A 17,872-nucleotide genomic window follows, 5' to 3' on the forward strand; every position below is an offset into this window, starting at 1 on the left:
GCCTCTATCCACTTTATACCCATTCCCCCTTGTCCTATCACCACAAGACTTTGTGAATAGTCCTTCTCCAGCTTTCTTGTACGCCCCTTTCAGGTACTGGAAGGTCACTATAAGATCTCCTCTGAGTCTTCTCCAGGCTGAACAAGCCCAGCTCTCTCAGCCTGTCCTCGCAATACTGCATTTCATCACGATACCTGGACTTCTGTATCTAGTTCTCCCTTTATACAATAAGACAACAGAGCCTGCTCTGCCACATCATTTTAAGATGACCTCAGTAATTGCTGCTAAGTCACCCTCTCCCCAAATGAAGATAACTTCTCTGCACCCTAAGGGGCACTCCCATCTCCCTGCAATGAACAAGCACAGTAGCTTACCAAGCAGAAAGCAATTCTCTGTTTTGTCAGGTCAGTTGTCTGCCAGTTTAGTTTCCTGAGCTGGCTTACCCCATGGTCAGATAAGCATCAATGCCAGCAACCAGGCATGCAGGAGGGACTGGGAAAGAAAACCAGCTGAAACACCCAGGTAGGGATGCATAACCCCATGTTACAATATTTAGGTGACCACTAATAAAGCTCTCGGTCTCAGAAAGCCCCAAATATCTAGATGTAATACTGCACAAACAAATTCTGCAGACCCGTTAACTTGTATTTTGAAAGTAGGGTGAGGAATGCCAGGATGATAGAAGGGCTAAATATTTTTCATGACTCCAGCTCTAAGAGGTTGAATGTATCTTTTCTGTATTGACTAATGGTCTGGTTACCGATGGCAATAATCTATTCTCCCACAACAGCAGCAAAGGCAGAAATCCCCTTCCTCAGCTTCCCCAGCTGTGCAGGTGACAGCTGTGGGGGAAGGGCTGTCACACACTATTTGGCTCCAGAATAGATCAGCTGCCCTGGTGGGCAGCTTTTTCATCAGAAGGCTTCTTCCGAAAGCTGGTCCCATGAATGAGGGTGGCTAAAGCTCCCCAGAGAACTGGCGTGCTCAAAGTCATTCAAAATTAATTTAATTTCCCTACAAGACATTTACAATTTGGGTCTATGTGACACACAGTAAACTTTAAAGGGATAAATCCATAATGGGCATGGTATAAATAGTTTTGATCACCCAGCCTTCTACCAGAGATGATTTTTCCCCCTCATCTGAGTCAGTAGAAGAGAATCCATGGTCATGACTCAAGCCCACAGCTAAAAATTGTGAAGGAAGTATTCAGCAGTTTAAACAGGCAGGACTCCAGGTCCTTCCAGTATTTTATGAAAAACAAAAGAAGAAGAAAATAAAGGAGGATTAGATCACTGGGTGGTGCCAGGACAGCTGTAGTCCGCTGCTGGTGCACCAGCTAAGACATGGCTAGCGAGGAAACAGCACCTCAAAAAAAGTTGTAAAACTGAAAATAGCACTCTGCACAATTGAAAGAAATGAGCGTTGGCAATGCTTATAAGGAAAAAAAGGCACTAGGATTTAGGAAGAACTTGTCTCGCTTGCCCTGTTTCATAGCTCGCCTTGCAGTAATGGCACCAAGCTTCCCTTCAGTAAAGATGAAAAATCATAACATTCCCTTTATGTTAACAAAGGATACCTTTTGGGACAACTTCCAAGAAGACTTACTGGAATTTCCAAGCTCTGCTTTTGGCACCATTGGCAGAGGTGGCACCATTGGCAGAGGTGATCACCTTGAGCTGCATCTCTGTGAGCTCCCCTCCTTGCCCAGCTGTCTCTGCTCCACCTCCGCAGAGCTGAATGGAGCTACACTGTCTCAGTGCACTGCTGTTGTCTATGCAGGGAAAATAGTGCCTGCTATGAACTGATTTTAAGTTGATTTAATTAAACTGGTACTAATCATGCTAATGTAAACACAAACCAAGAAAAAAAATATTCGTGCTTTAAATCCTGTGTAAGGGAGCAAATGGATGGTAAACAGAAGGTGGAAGGGAGGGCTGACTGGCTTGTCGGTTTTTAAGTTCAGAGGCTTCGTTTAGTGTTTAATTTAAAGGCAGGCAAAGTAAGGTGCTGCCTAGTGTTGACAGAAGGTAGGACAGCAAAAAGGGAAATCTGCAATAGTGAAACTGTTCTTATTTTTCCTGTTAAAACGGGCAGAAAATAAATTCTCCGTGGATTTTAGTGCAAAATTAGAAAGAAACCTGAAAAGGTGGGAGAACAAAAGACAGTACCTATGCTGATTTAACTGCTTTTATCTTCAATCTGAGGAGCACAGGTAGGGTGGTACAGAAGGAAGCCTGTGGAAGAAGAGCTGCAGTGGAGCAGAAGCTGGGGCTGAGAGGAGGCAGGAGAGGCAGGGATCAGGCAGTACTGACCATGCTTCAGGGAGAAGCAGGGCTGTCTGAGCTCAGGGTGTGATGTATTGCCAGTTGTATGGATGTGCTGGGAATTGCTGTCATAGATCCACCTCAGGCTGGTCAGATTCTTGGAAATGCTTCTCGGCCTCAGATGCTGTGCTAGGTGAATATCTCAGGTATGTGATGTCCCTCTTTGCAGCTTCCCTGAGACCATGGGGACTCCAGTAAAAAAATGCATGCACAGAAATGGAAACCGGACATTTGTAGACTTTCTGCTGCACTGTTGGAATGAGGTATTGTAGGAAGCAACCACATTTTGTTCCTCAAAGACCATCTGCCGTCTTCTCCAGACACATGTCAAGTGCACTGTATGGAAGTTTGATTCATCAATGAGACATGCTAGGGAATGGGAGAGGTTGCAGGAACAGGATTCCCTGTGAGTACTGGGAAGGACAGATTGTGTGGGCTGCACCACTGGTGTGGAAGTCGCAGGACTATTTAGGATGGATTGAGTCTTTTCGATCAACAGAGTTCCTTGTTATTCATCAAACTGAACTGACTCATAGTGCTCTTCACTTCTTCAGGTATCGATGCTGGGTTTGCCGGCTCACCAATGTCATCTCTGTGGGGCAGCTCCAGAGGGGAAAGGGATGTTCCAAGGGAGCTGCACTGCAGGCTTGTAGTGCACAGCATCTCCTTTCTTCTGCTGCTGAGGGTGGTGCCAGCTTAGCCCATTGCATAGCCATGTTATTAAGGCCTGAGGTGAAATTACAATGTATATCTCACCAAAATAAGCCTCCTCTGATTCAGTGGACAATGTAGTGCTTCCTATCCTTATTTTCAAGTCAAATTTGGCAGATACAGCTACCACATTGCTATCAGCCTGGACATACACCTTTGAAAATCCAGAATCAGAAATGAGTTGCTGCGTAGTTCAACCAAGACGAGTTTGGGGCACCTCTTTTAATTGCTATAGTGAGTGAAATACTAGGAAATGAAAACATGCTCATTCAGATGATCCTAATTTGTCTATCCAGGTAGAAAAACTAATGCAGCCACCTGCCATCACCCACTGAGTTTCTAGCAGGGCTAGATACAAGCCATTAAATGCCTGAAGGTATTTTTCCTTGTAGTTCCCAAGCTGGCTATAAAAAAAGGCGTGAGGCCAGAGCAGTGCTAGTGATGGCTTCTCTGCTCCTGACTCTGAGCCACCTTGTACCCATACAACCTGGGTATATCCTTCATGGCACAGAGAAAACAGATCTGTCTACAAAAGATTGGACAGATAAGACAGACTGTTGGTCTAAATTAAATTAACCTTCTCTGTTAATTTAGTCTTTATTCCTGTTGCAGGTTCGGTGTCCAGAAGACCCTGAGATTGTTGGTAAACTAACATTTGAACATGTACTATCATAACTGGTTATGATAGAGAAGAATCATATGTTATCTTGCAATAAAATAGTGAAGACAGGATACACACTGAGGAAGTCATATGCTTACTTAAAGTCTATCCAGTAGCATGTGAGAGGAGTCACACAATTAAATGATTTCACTCTTTCCACCTTCCATTCAGCAGTCAATGAAAGTTCTCCCTTCAGGGAAAAGCTACATGAGGGGGGAAGCACTCAGCCCATTGTTTTGCCTGGGGTGCCACAAAGAAGCACACTATGATTTATATGTTAATGAGCAATTCTCGTTAGGCAATGCATTCTGCAAGGTGTTGCAATGAAGGACTGGGAGGTTGATCCATCAGAGGAAATTAATTCATCATCAAAGCGAGACAGGGAGCTCCCCGGTGAGAGCTGTAAATTGGGAGAGTGACAGAGTGCTGGGTGGCATGTCTTGTGTCCCCCACGTTTGCACTTCCATTGACAGTCCTACAACCGCTTCTCTCGGGATCCAGCTCATGCACATTATTTACAAAGCATTTCACACTCCTGGTTGGTATTCAGTTGATGCTGATTTCAATTAGAATAAACGCTTATTGATTGAGAGGAGATGGGCCGCCTGATTAGCTCCTTGGGAAGCAGAGCACGCTCGGCAGAGGGTAGGATGGGCTCCTTGTAGACGCAGAAGCCTGTGGGGCTCTGAAAATCTGTCACAGAGAAGTCATCTAGATTAAATCAATTAATTGAAGTGTCCATCTAATAAAGATAAATAGCTAACTTCATTAGGAAATTAATGATAGGCCTCATTAAAAACCCCAGTGGGAGCCCTGTTGACTTCGGCAAGCTTCGAATCCAGCCCAATATTCGTCTTGAAGCACTGGTTCCCAACCTCTGTTTAGGCTACTGAAAGGGATGTGTCTACACCAGGCAGTAAGCGGAGCAGACACTCTGTGTCCGTGTTTCAGCTGGGGATGGAAAACTGAGATGGATACCAAGCATCTAGAAATGGCTACTGAAAAAGGACAAACTGCTTTATTTACAGTAACGAGGGAACAGTTTATTTTAGATACTGTGGAGAAGAGTTTTAGCTACAGAAATGTTCCAGGAGCAGGAAATCACAGCACATTTTCCTTTCCCGGGTGCTGCATGCATTATCACTAACATGACAAGATAGAGGTGCCACGAGTGACTTTGCAGCATGTTTGGGCATCTGAAACATTTAACTGGCTCATAGTCTCATGCTATGTATGACACGCACCGCTGATCTGATTACATACACTCTTCTTGCTCAGAATAATAGTGGCGGCCTGCCTGCATTTATTGAAATAATTTACACATGATTAAGCCACGGGGATCTTTACCAGGGAGCTGCCACGGATCCGGGGGGCTCCGCTCCCGGCAAGTTCGGGGGGAAGGGTGCCCTCCACACCGGACACCCCTCCACCGCCTCAATCTCCTGCCGCGTCCCCACGGCGGTGAAGAGGGTGAAGGAACGTCTCCGCTTGCCCTAACGAGTAACTGGGGAAACGGCTTGCTGCGTGCTGCAGCGTTCCCCTCCTGCGGCCGAGGGCAGCCGGTGCAGGCAGAGCTGCTGGCACAGCAGTGCATGCGGAGAGGGCAGCTCTGGGCAGTGCGTGCGGAGAGGGCAGCTCTGGGCAGTGCATGCAGTGCAGCTCTGGGCAGTGCATGCGGAGAGGGCAGCTCCGGGCAGTGCATGCAGTGCAGCTCTGGGCAGTGCATGCGGAGAGGGCAGCTCTGGGCAGTGCGTGCGGAGAGGGCAGCTCTGGGCAGTGCATGCGGAGAGGGCAGCTCCGGGCAGTGCATGCAGTGCAGCTCTGGGCAGTGCATGCGGAGAGGGCAGCTCCGGGCAGTGCATGCAGTGCAGCTCTGGGCAGTGCATGCGGAGAGGGCAGCTCTGGGCAGTGCGTGCGGAGAGGGCAGCTCTGGGCAGTGCATGCGGAGAGGGCAGCTCCGGGCAGTGCATGCAGGAAGGGCGAGCAGGGAGCACAAGCCGGGCAGGCCGGCAGGGCTAGCACAGGAGGCTGGGCTGGATCCCACGGCGGCATGAGGGCTGTATGTGAAGGAGGAGTGATGTGGAGCTCGGGGGTCCTGTGATGCCTGGGGAGTCCTGCCCTGCTCTGCAGGTAGAGAAGAGAGATGGGAGATGGAGGGAGGGAGGGAGGGAGACATGGTGAAGGGAGACATCAGCTCAGGACCAAGCCATCCCCATGTTCCGGAAAAGGAGCCGGAGAGGGAAAAAAACCAGCTTGGTTGAGTAGGGAGATCTTGAGAGATATCTAAAAGAAGAGGAATGTCTATGATCTTTGGAAGAAGGGACAGGCATCTTGGGTAAACTACAGGGACGAAGTGAGATCGTGCAGGGAAAAAATCAGGAGGGCTAAGGCCCAACTAGAAATCAAACTGGCTAAGTCTGTGAAAGATAATAAAAAAATCTTTCTACAAATACACTAACAAGAAAAGGAGGACTAGGGAGAATATTCAGTCCCTATTGGATGCAGAAGGAACAACAGTGACAGGGGATAAGGACAAGGCTGAGGTACTTAATGCCTTCTTTGCCTCAGTCTTTAATAGCAAGGAAAGTTGTTCCCCCAGTGTACAAACCCAGGAGGTAGAGGAGCAGAATGAGGCTCCCATGATCCAAGAGGAGGCAGTTAGAGACTTGCTTGCCCAGCTAGACACCCACAAGTCTATGGGGCCAGATGGGATCCACCCAAGAGTATTAAAGAAGCTGGCGAATGTCCTTTCCAAACCCCTTTCCATCATCTTCCAGCAGTCCTGGCTGACTGGGGAAGTCCCACTGGACTGGAGTCTGGCTGATGTTGTGCCCATCTACAAGAAGGGTTGCAGGGAGGATCCGGGGAACTACAGGCCTGTCAGTCTGACCTCGGTGCCGGGGAAAGTCATGGAACAGGTGATCTTGAGTGCTATCATGAAGCACATGCAAGAGAACCGGGTGATCAGGCCCAGTCAACATGGGTTTACAAAAGGCAGATCTTGCCAAACTACCCTGATCGCCTTCTATGACAAAGTGACTCGACTACTGGATGAGGGAAAGGCTGTGGATGTAGTCTTCTTGGACTTCAGTAAAGCCTTTGACACAGTTCGTCACAGCATTCTGCTTCAGAAACTGTCAGCCTCTGGCCTGGACAGGCACACACTCTCCTGGGTTGAAAACTGGTTGGATGGCCGGGCCCAGAGAGTGGTGGTCAATGGAGTTAACTCCAGCTGGAGGCCAGTTACAAGTGGGGTTCCCCAGGGCTCAGTGCTGGGTCCAGCTCTGTTCAATGTCTTTATCAATGACCTGGATGAAGGCATTGAGTGCATCCTTAGCAAGTTTGCAGATGACACTAAGCTGGGTGGAAGTGTGGATCTGCTGGAGGGTAGGGAGGCTCTACAAAGGGATCTGAACAGGCTGGACGACTGGGCCGAGGCCAATGACATGAGGTTTAACAAGGCCAAATTCCAGGTTCTGCACTTGGGGTATAACAACCCTATGCAGTGCTACAGACTGGGGGAAGAGTGGCTGGAGAGCTGCCTAGAGGAGAAGGACCCGGGGGTGTTGGTTGACAGCCAACTGAACATGAGCCAGAAATGTGCCCAGGTGGCCAAGAAGGCCAATGGCATCTGGGCTTGTATAATAAATGGTGTGACCAGCAGGTCCAGGGAGGTTATTCTCCCTCTGTACTTGGGACTGGTGAGACTGCACCTTGAGTATTGTGTTCAGTTCTGGGCCCCTCGCTACAAGAAGGATGTTGAGGCTCTGGAGTGTGTCCAGAGAGGAGCAACGAAGCTGGTGAGGGGGCTGGAGAACAAGTCTTACAAGGAGCGGCTGAGAGAGCTGGGGTTGTTTAGCCTGGAGAAGAGGAGGCTGAAGGCAGACCTTCTTTCTCTCTACAACTACCTGAAAGGAGGTTGTGGAGAGGAGGGAGCTGGCCTCTTCTCCCAAGTGACAGTGGACAGGACAAGGCAGAATGGCCTCAAGCTCCACCAGGGGAGGTTCAGGCTAGACATCAGGAAAAAATTTTTTATGGAAAAGGTCATTGGGCACTGGAACAGGCTGCCCAGGGAGGTGGTTGAGTCACCTTCCCTGGAGGTGTTTAAGGAACGGGTGGATGAAGTGCTGAGGGACATGGTTTAGGGAGTGTTTGGAATGGTTGGACTCGATGATCCAGTGGGTCCTTTCCAACCTGGTGATTCTGTGATTCTGTGATTCTATGATTCTATGATTCTATGGTGGTGGGCAGGCAGTTGAGAGCATTGCGCTGAGGAGTCAGAGCATTGAGAAGCTATGGACAATCATATTTTTAAATGTGAGTGTTGTTTATTTTTATTTCCTTTCCTATTTCCTTCTGTTATTTAAAGAATGCGTGTCTGTTTGTGTTCATGGCCAGTCTGTACTCAGACCATTACTGCGATTTATGGACCAAGACAGGGTTGACAAAGTAGCTGAGCTGTGGGCTGCAAAGCCCCTGCCCTCTCTCTGATGAGACCTTCTCCATCCTATGGACAATGTGACCTTGCTGAGCACAGAAAGCAAGTTCTCACTGGGATCAAAAGAGACAGCATGATTCTCTAATACTGATGAATCCACAGGAACAGCAATTCTATAAATGATTAATGAGTCCTTACATTACTCATGCCTGTGTCAGGTGCTGCCAGGCAAAGTCCCATCGCGATCTGCCGTGGCCCACGTGCTGCCTTGCCAGGGCTGCTGCTACACCTGCAGGTACTTGCAGGATGTGGTTTCTGTGCTGTGTTGCTTTGCCAAGTGCCAGATGAAGTATCACAGGCACAAAAATGCTGCTGAGACACCACTGCCTTTTTATGGGTCTTTTTTTTGCCATGGGCCATTAGTAGATAGGTTTCAAGGTTTAATGGAGTGAGGACATTCAGTATTAGTGGTCTGAGTTGTAGGTCATGCAGCACATGGGGGAGGTAGATAACCTGAAGGATGATAATGATGTTTTCTAGTGGTTTAAATCTAACAAAGGTCTTGCTACTATTCTGCCTGTGCCCAGCAATAAGGAAGGAAATTCCCTTGTAGTCCACACACATAGAAGCAGGAGTTGAACTGCTTGAGCTGGATTTCCCCTCAATCCCAGGACTTTCACATCTGGCCTACACCTCTGGGGATGAGGCTGGGATGCTCTGCCCAGGAGGGATGTTAATAGCTGACCTCAGTGGCTGCAGCCAGAGCTCTAATTACCCACATCATTATATCAGCCTGCCTTGCTGGAAATGTTATGAGGGAGTATGGGGATTCACTAGGAACATGCCTTCCGATGTAGGATGATGTAATTATTATTGCCATCAGAGAAGGGAATGACTAATAAGGACCTTCAAAAAGTGTTTCATTCATCCTTCACTCTGTGGCTTCAAAGACAGCTTTAAAAGGCATAATTAAGTAGCTCAAGTGCTATAACTGCTTTGTTTCTTTTAGTTAATTTCTTTCCAATATCAAGACATAAAGTGGACAATAATTTCCCAGCAGGCCGACACCTCCACCCTTAATGAGCTAGAAGAGCTTACATCTGTCTCCTCTCCTGGTTTTCTCTTGCTGTGCATTTACACCTATTCCCTCTTTTCCTCACTAATTCCAGTGATATTACTTAGAAAAGGCAAATGCCCCTTTTCCATTTCATTCCAGCATCACTTTGCAGAGTAGCTCCTGACACTTGCAGCAGAACACTGTTGTTTGAAGACCATCTGCATCTGCATGAAAGATTAGCCTGACTTGGCAGAAGACTCGGTGCTGGCTTTTTCATGAGGTAGGGCATGGGATTTTTGTCAGTGTTTCCAGGCCTGCAGAAGGAAAAGCTGGACATCAGCATGGAGGACTATGGCAATTGCTTCCCTGTCATCTCGACCCAGATCCCTGATTTGACCCCATGAGCTGACAAAGTTACGCAGGCTCTCTTGCTTAAAATATTCTACTTGGAATATTTCCATGTAGTTGATATTTGGGTTTTTTTCTGTGAGGATGACTGAAATAGGGACAAGTCCTATGTAACACAGCCATCAGGCTCTCAGAGTATGAATTATGGTGACCTACCCCTTCCCAGCTCTCTGATGTTCACACCATCAACCCCCACCAAGGGCCTTTCCTGGCACAGCCACAGTATGGGTGGATACAGGGCAAGGGCTGCATCTGCTCTTCTGTCTCACAGGTTGCAGCATTTCCATGTCCCCAGTGGGGGAATGAATGACGACAGCATTGCAGCTCATTCCTTCCTCTTATAGTTAATTTGACCTTGTGGTAGTACCTGTAGTATCAATGCCAATTTTTTAAACACCATGCATAAACCTAAGACACATCCAGGCCCATAAGTTTCAAAGAGTTCAGTGCTTTTTAGTATGAATTTTAAAATGTGCATCTCCTTTGGTGTTAAATCTAATCTATCTGCTTTAAGTTCTTTCTTCATTAAAATGACTTAAAATGAGTTACTGTAAAATAATTTTGGGAGGGTAAAAAAGAAACAACATTTAAATAAACCCACAGATGCTTTTCTGACCTTTCCATATTGAAGTCAGCTTCCAGAAATAGAAGAGCAGGTGTCTGGAATTCCTTTATACCCACATATGTCAAGAAAGCTGTTAAAATTAATGAAGTAATACCAATGTAAAGGAGGGGTTTGATTAGTTTTGTTACTTCCCCCAGTGTTACTGAGAGATACCAGCCTGTTTGGAGGAGATCCTGTAAGACACTTAGAGGCACATAAAGACCTCTAAAGCAAATGTAATACTGAATATGGGGCAAACCTAATGAGCTTCTTAAATGATTAACTACACATCCTCTTTCCCACACTGGGGACTAATTAGCCATGGCAGACATTTTCATAGGATAGTCAGAACTAGGCCAAACAATTTGCTCTGAGACATAAACCCAACCTTTCTCCTCCGTGGCTGTGGGTTAGGTGTGCTGCCATGAGATGTTACACCTTAGCCTTTACCTCATCCCTCTGCCACATGGTACCAGTCCTGTTTTACAGTAGGTATCTGCTACATCTGTTCCTCTGCGCTGTAATGCACGGCACAGTGACAGCAACCTCAGTCAGTGCAGCATTGGTCACCGGCAAGCGGAAGGCTGAGTCACCCACCCAGCTGCAGCAGTCCCCACCAAGTCTCTTCTGGGCAAGGTCTGTGCATCCCAGGCAGCCACTTCTGCAAGAATGCAGCTTTGTGCTGTGGACCGCATTCAAAAACTGCCCTGGTAAATGAAATTTTCAGATAGAAGCTTTCCAAGTTGTCCAGAGGAATAGCTCATATCTGTGCAGAACAATAACACTTAGTAATGACAGTATGAGACTTTGCTGCTCTTGGTGATCTCTTACCATCTGGCTATAAGGATCTCTTTAAATATGAATTTAGACAGAAATGAATATGATTTTCTCCACTCAATTAACATTTATAAAAACATTAATTTTGTTTTTGTTAAAACACCCTGTATTAATTACTTAATTCCTTACAGATGGTCACATTCTATTTATGCTTTATGATAGAATGGCTAAAAAATAGGTGTTAATTTGCGAAAGCACAAGAAATCAATGTGTACCTTTAATTTAAACTCAGTACAGTCATCACTATGATTAATGTAGAGGTGAGAGAGGGAAGGTTGCTTAGGGTATAACTGCACCGGTTATTAAAATGCTTTTCAGCAAATGTATTAAGATGATAATATTGGTAGCCAAAAAAAAAGAGCAGGTATATTTATAAGTTACTGCATGAAGAAGAGGTAAATCAATTGCAACCATGCACTTAAGAGTTGTAGAAAATTCAAGTGTATGTGCCTTTGCCTCTTATATACGTATGCATTTGTATGTGATGTACATAGCATATAGATTATATTTGTGTGTAATAGACATATCATATACATGATACGTCTCTAAAATAACAAAAAATGTAACTTCTTTAGGTATAACGTTCAGGTGGTTGGAAAAATACTTGCACTAGCAACTCCATCATCTTCCAGGAGAGGGCAGCCATATACGTCCACAGGGTTTATAAACTGTTTATAAACTCAAAGCGTACACAGAGACACGTGTCATTTTAAAAATATGAACATTTATTTCTGCTTTCATGGCCTTACTGGTTGCGGCACTGCTGCCAGACTAAAATGCATCCCCAGACTTGATGAACCACGAGTCTGGCATCAAACGTACTCTCCCTAATTCTGCAGCCAAAGTTTTCACAGGCAGAGACCTCCTGAACAAAGTCTCGTTAAGCAGCTGACAGATATTAAAGCACTGCATAAAGCTCATTATAAATACCTCAGAGCAAGTGGTCAGTGGACATTTCCCACTAGCATGATTCGTTGGGAGTCTGTGTGGCTGCCAGGGGAGGAAGGACCGCGTTGCACCTTCCCTGCAGCCCAAGCATCCCAGCAGCAAGCCAGTAACAGTCCAAATAGCAGCTACATCACTGGGAATCATCTGAAAGGTGCTATTAGTCTCTTTTGTTATGCTAATGTCAGGTGGAAGTCAACACAAATATTAATTGCAAACCTGTTCAAAGTGCTTTGAGCTAAGCAGGTATTGTAATTCATCTGAGAAGCTTTGAATTTTATTTTAATTAACTCAACAAGAAAGGCAATTGAAAAGAAATGTTTTCAGTTGTGTTCTCCAGTGCTAATCAGCAGCTCATTATCTTTAATCACACCGACATTGCTGTTCTTCTTCTCCAGCACTGTGATAGGGAGACTGAGCCTGTGTGATTACATAGCTGTGGTGAAGGCAGCACAGGGAGCATGGGAGAGAAGAGATCTCCTGTGCCCACATGGAGAGAGCTGAGCCTTGTCACCAGATCCACAGGCACCATCACTGGCACTCACCAGATAGCAGATCTAGCTCTTGTCCTGCCATTTCAGCAGCTTGTGCTCCAGCGGTGTTGGGATGAATGGTGAACTTGCTCCATAAGGTTGTGTGGGGTGGTGCTGCCACCAGGAAGCTGGATCCTGGCCCTCCTTTACCCCCTGTATCCTCCCAAGCCTTTGGCGACTTTTTGGCTGACAAGGCACTCGCAGAGGTACTCAGATCCTAACACACAGTTGCAAAAGGATAATTCACCTTCCTAAGGGCCAGTTGATGTGAAAGCAACTGCTTTGGCTGTGTCTCCTTCCCAGCTTTCTCCAGGCCTGCAGCGAGCAGCATGCTCCTGGGTATGAACACCTGTGGTCCACCTAGATGCGGACCCTGCACCTAAATCGCTCAGCAATGCCAACCCTGGGGAGGCAGTGACAGTGGCGGGGCCCTTTCAAGGCTCTAGCCCAGTCTAAGGGGCTTTTTTATCTCTGTGCACTGTCCAAGATACAAGGTCAGCGTTCCCTGGCTGCCCAGAGCCAGCATCCACTTAGGTACAGAGCTGTAAGAATTTGAATCCTTAAGAAAATCTTTATAGCTGGAAATTGCCTTCAATTCATGATTTTCTCACATCTTCCTTTCTTACCAGCAGGAAGTGGCTAACCAGGACAACTCTTAGTTCTTGCAGCTTTGGGGTACCAGGCCCACATAGCCTTTTCTAGCCTGAAATAATGATTTTCTGTTGCATTGTTGCTTCTCTGTCCTCTTCATGAGACCCTGATGCCCAATACTGACGTGTCTATCTCGTTTACATATTCTTCATCACTGATTTGATAACCTCTGTTGCCTCACCAGTTGTATTAGTGCCCATGTTTATAGAGTCATTTTGGAAACATCAAGTATCTGTATGAGTCTCAGAATTTCAAGGTTTTATGGTTTTCTTCATTCCTGTGTATTGACAATCTTGTAGCACTTAATACAGACAAATGCAGTGATGCTACTCATAAAAGGACTATTTTTAGGGCTGTAGATGTAAGCACAAAGCAGTATTTTTGCAGTATTCTATTCTTTAGTGAGAGAGATACAGGTAGTGGAAAATGACCTGTAGATAGACTACCCAGATGCTATCTAGAAACATGGTCAGACAGAAAGCCAAGTTTTGCTGTGCTTTTATAAAAAACTCATCCAATAGATTGAGTTTGCAGGGCCATCCCACCGCTGAGATTTTATATATCTGCATCACTGATAAGGAGTGCTGTTTAATATCTCATCAATGATATAGACGGTGAGATTGAGTGCACCCTCAGCAAGTTTGCAGGTAACACCAAGTTGAGTGATGCAGTTGCCACACCAGAAGGATGGGGTGTCATCCAGAGGGAACGGGGCAAGCTGGAGAAGTGGGGCTGTGAGAACCTCATGAAGTTCAACAAGGCCAAGTGCAAGGTCTTACACCTGCATTGGGTAAATTTGCAGTTTCAATACAGGATAGGGGATGATGTGATTGAGAGCAGCCCTGCAGAGAAAAACTTGGAAGCGCTGATGTGATGAGAAGCTTGACATGAGCCGGCAATATATGCCCACAGTCCAGAAAGCCAACTGTGTCCTGGGCTGCATCAAAAGAAACATGGCCAGCAGGGCGAGGGAGGTGATTCTGCCCCTCTATTCTTCTCTTGTGAGACCTCACCTGGAGTATTGTGTCCAGTTCTGGAATCCTCAACATAAGGATACGGAACAGTTGGAACGGGTCTGGAGGAGGGCTACAAAGATGATCAGAGGAATAGAGTACCTCCCATATGAGGACAGGCTGCGAAAGTTGGTGGTTTTCAGCCTGGAGAAGAGAAGGCTCCAAGGAGATCTTATAGTGACCTTCCAGTACATGGAGGAGGTGTACAAGAAAGCTGGGGAGGGACTTTTTGTAAAGGCACGTAGTAGTAGGATTTGGGGGAATGGCTATAAATTGGAGAGGGGCAGATTTAGACTAGACATAAGGAGGAAAGGGACATAAGGCACAGGTTTCCCAGGGAAGCTGTGGGTGCCTCATCCCTGGAGGTGTTCAAGGCCAGGTTGATGGGGCCTTGGGCAGTCTGATCTAGTGGGATGTCCTTCCCCACGGCAGGGGGTTGGAACTGGATGATCTTTAAGGTCCCTTCCAACCCTAACTGTTCTATGATTCTGTGATTGCAGATGTTAAAATTGGAGGTGTTCCCTGAAATCCCTTTTAGAAGAGAGCTTGCATGTGCGCTTGTGTTGTTCACATTGTGTTTGCTAATAGGTTGTCTGGGGAAGTTGTGGAGTCTCTCTGCTTGAAGATATTAAAAAATATCTTCCTGCCGCAGTGGCACACATCTCTGCGGAGGGCTGCTGGGTAGCATTGCAGTGCCACATCTCCCCACGAACAGAGAAACAAGGCTCAGCAGCTTCATCCTTGACATGCTACAAAGCCCAAGGAAGGAGCAAAACCTAAATTCTTTCCAGCTTATAGCCTAAGATCCGTAACTCAGTGTCTAAAAGCCTTTGGGATCCTATAGTTCATACCGCCTCAGTTCTTCTTGAAACGAATCTCTGTGCATCTCCATCCTGCTGCAAGCTGATTTACTTTGTGATGGATTCAGTACTCATCGTATAAGCGTGTGTTACATCGAGCAGATCTTGCATAAAGGTTACGACTTTTTTTTTTTTCCTTTTTTCTTCTCTCTTTTCCCCAGTTGAAGTGGTTAGAAAAAATACAGCTTATCCAATATTTAGTAGGTACATAAACCCAATTTCTTTTTTTGTTCTTCATATTTTTGGAGAGCCTCTGTAACCTTTTCATAAAGATAAAGGTAAATGACCACCATTATTTTAAAAGGATGGGTGTAAATGACCACCGGAAATATTTATCAGTGATGACAGGGACTCAGGAGCTAACAACTAGCTGCACGTGTTAGAGCACCAGCCACAACCAGAACACCCGTGTTTGGATGCGTGATGTATTTCAGGTTTCCTGGCCACTCCGTTAGATGCCAAATAACGCTGTGGGCCAAGCTCATTCCTGGCATAAGTTCAGTGAAATCAAATCATCTGCCTTTGGGTGACTGGTGCTGCACCAGAGACTATTTTTGCCCATGGTGTTTAATTTCGATTGTATTCAGTCTGAATTAGCATTAGTTATTTCACACAGTGGGCAGGCTTTACAAACAGGAGTTCTCACCTCCTCCTGTGTGTGTCCCAGTGCATCTTCTTCCATCTTTGCAAAAATATTCTCTTTGGTCCTATTGTATCCAAGGGGCGTATTCATCAATGAAGAGAGAAATGTGGATCAGCCCCACACCTGCTTGCTTCTCCACTAAGGAGCAGGGCAAAGTGAAGGAGGAGTTTTGCCAAGGAAAACAGTAACAATGAGTGCTGTCAATGTAGATAGAAGTAAAAAGTCTGCCCTGAGGACATCTTGTCAAATGAAGCCTCCTGTGCCATTAATTACAGTTTCAAGGTGCAGATGAAATATGTATATGATAGAAGATGTTTGCTTCTTAATGTATTGTTCAAGTAATTCTTTTAAAGAGACAGCATCAAGCCAAATCCTCAGCCCATAAATAGCAGGTTTTCTTCTCTTGTTGTTCATAGCATTGTAATTTCATTCCCAAAACACAGACAGTAACTCTGGTTACATCTCCAAAGGCTGACTTTGGAGAACCTATGGGAAGAAAGGTTTTCAGGCTGCCTGTGGCCACATCAGCTCTTACATCAATATCTACAGTTGTGAAAGCAATCCCAGAGTCATTTTGTTTGTTAGGAAATTATGATTTAAATGGAACTCCATGCAAAATAAAAAGGCATAACTTGAGGAATTATAATTCAGCATTATCTAGTATTTTATATTTCATATTCAAAGCATAACAAGACCTTTAATGAAAACAACACAAATGTATTAATTATAGTACACTGAGATCTCAGTCGGGATAGGAGCTTCAGGAATAAACACAGTGTAAAAAAGCAGTATAAACCAGCTCCTGCCCTAGGCAGCTTACAAAGGGAAACTTTGCTATCTACAGAGGGAAACTGAGGCAGGGAGAAATTTAATCTTTTGATTAGTATTACAGAGACGATCCCTGCCAGAGCCAGGAACTAAACTTAGCCTGCTGAGTCCTGAGAGCATCAGCCCTTTCCTCCGGACAGGCTGCATTCCTCCCCTGAATACTGCTGAGCAATAAATAGCAGTGAGTGGGGGAAATGGAAAGGAGAGCTGGGGGCTCTCACTGAAGTTGGTCGTGACCTGGTGAAATAGTGGAATGGCTCGGGAAGAGGATTTGCAGCTGAGAGAGCTGTGCCTCCTACCTCTGAGCAGTGCAGGGAGGTGGGTAGTGGAGGCAGGAAGGTCAGGGAGGAAGGTGGGAGTGATGAAGGTGACTTCCAGAAGCAAAGATGTGTTTTCAGCTTCCTCCTGAAAGGGAGGAACCCACCTATTAGGATGGGTTGGAGGCCAGGTACAATCCTGCTGGATGCAAGGAGTCAGTGGGCCCTGGACAGGCTGCCTGCTCGGATGCGACCAACCCCCACACACCCGCAATACTAATGAACACATTGCTTGCTAAGAAATTTTTGTCCTCCCTGTGTGCTTTATTTTTCTAACTGCAGTGGCATCCTTTTTCTCCTTGGGTTATAACTATAACATCCACAACACAACACAGCAACCCCCCATCACCACCCCAGCAGCCCTCACTGCAATACTGCCTGACACCCCAGCCTGTACAGATCTTGTTTCTTGAGGAAATGGCAATGAAAAGGAACAGCAAATTGGCAAGAAAGTATGAGGCCAAATTCTGCCTGTAGACAGGTGGATAGGAGCCTCAGTTATTTCAGTACCAGCAATATATGCCTTTCCAAGGGCTCACTTTAATCCGAGGAGCCTCCCACAAGAAGAAGAGAGATCTGAAGAAAGGAGGACTGGGGGTGAAGGTGTGGCTGGCTAGACTGTTCTCATGGGGAGGAGTGAGGAAAGGAGCTGTAACCTTTAAAAAAAAGAGCAGCCAGGTTTCTGAATACATGTGTGCGAAAGGAAAGTACTTTGCTTTCTCCCTCTCCCCTTCCCCCACCGAAAAGCTCAGCCAAAAAGAAAAACTTCTCTCCAAATGGAAATACGATTGTCACACTGCCCTTTGCAAAAGAAACAATTTGGCATTTGACCATACGTGGAATTTCCTTAGATGTAGGCTCTGCTGTGAGGCAGATTCCTCTTAGGCTTCTGCTGCTTTCTAAATTAAAAGAAAAATAATATCAATGGTGATTTAATTCTCAGCTCTGCAGTCTTTGGGCTTCTCTGGCTATTCCTTGCAAATTTAACATCTCATCCTATCTCTTTAATAAGTTTTTTAAACTGTTAAGTATAACTCTG

The sequence above is a fragment of the Cuculus canorus genome, chromosome 5 (assembly GCF_017976375.1).
Source record: "Cuculus canorus isolate bCucCan1 chromosome 5, bCucCan1.pri, whole genome shotgun sequence".
In the NCBI taxonomy this organism is placed as follows: Eukaryota; Metazoa; Chordata; class Aves; order Cuculiformes; family Cuculidae; genus Cuculus; species Cuculus canorus.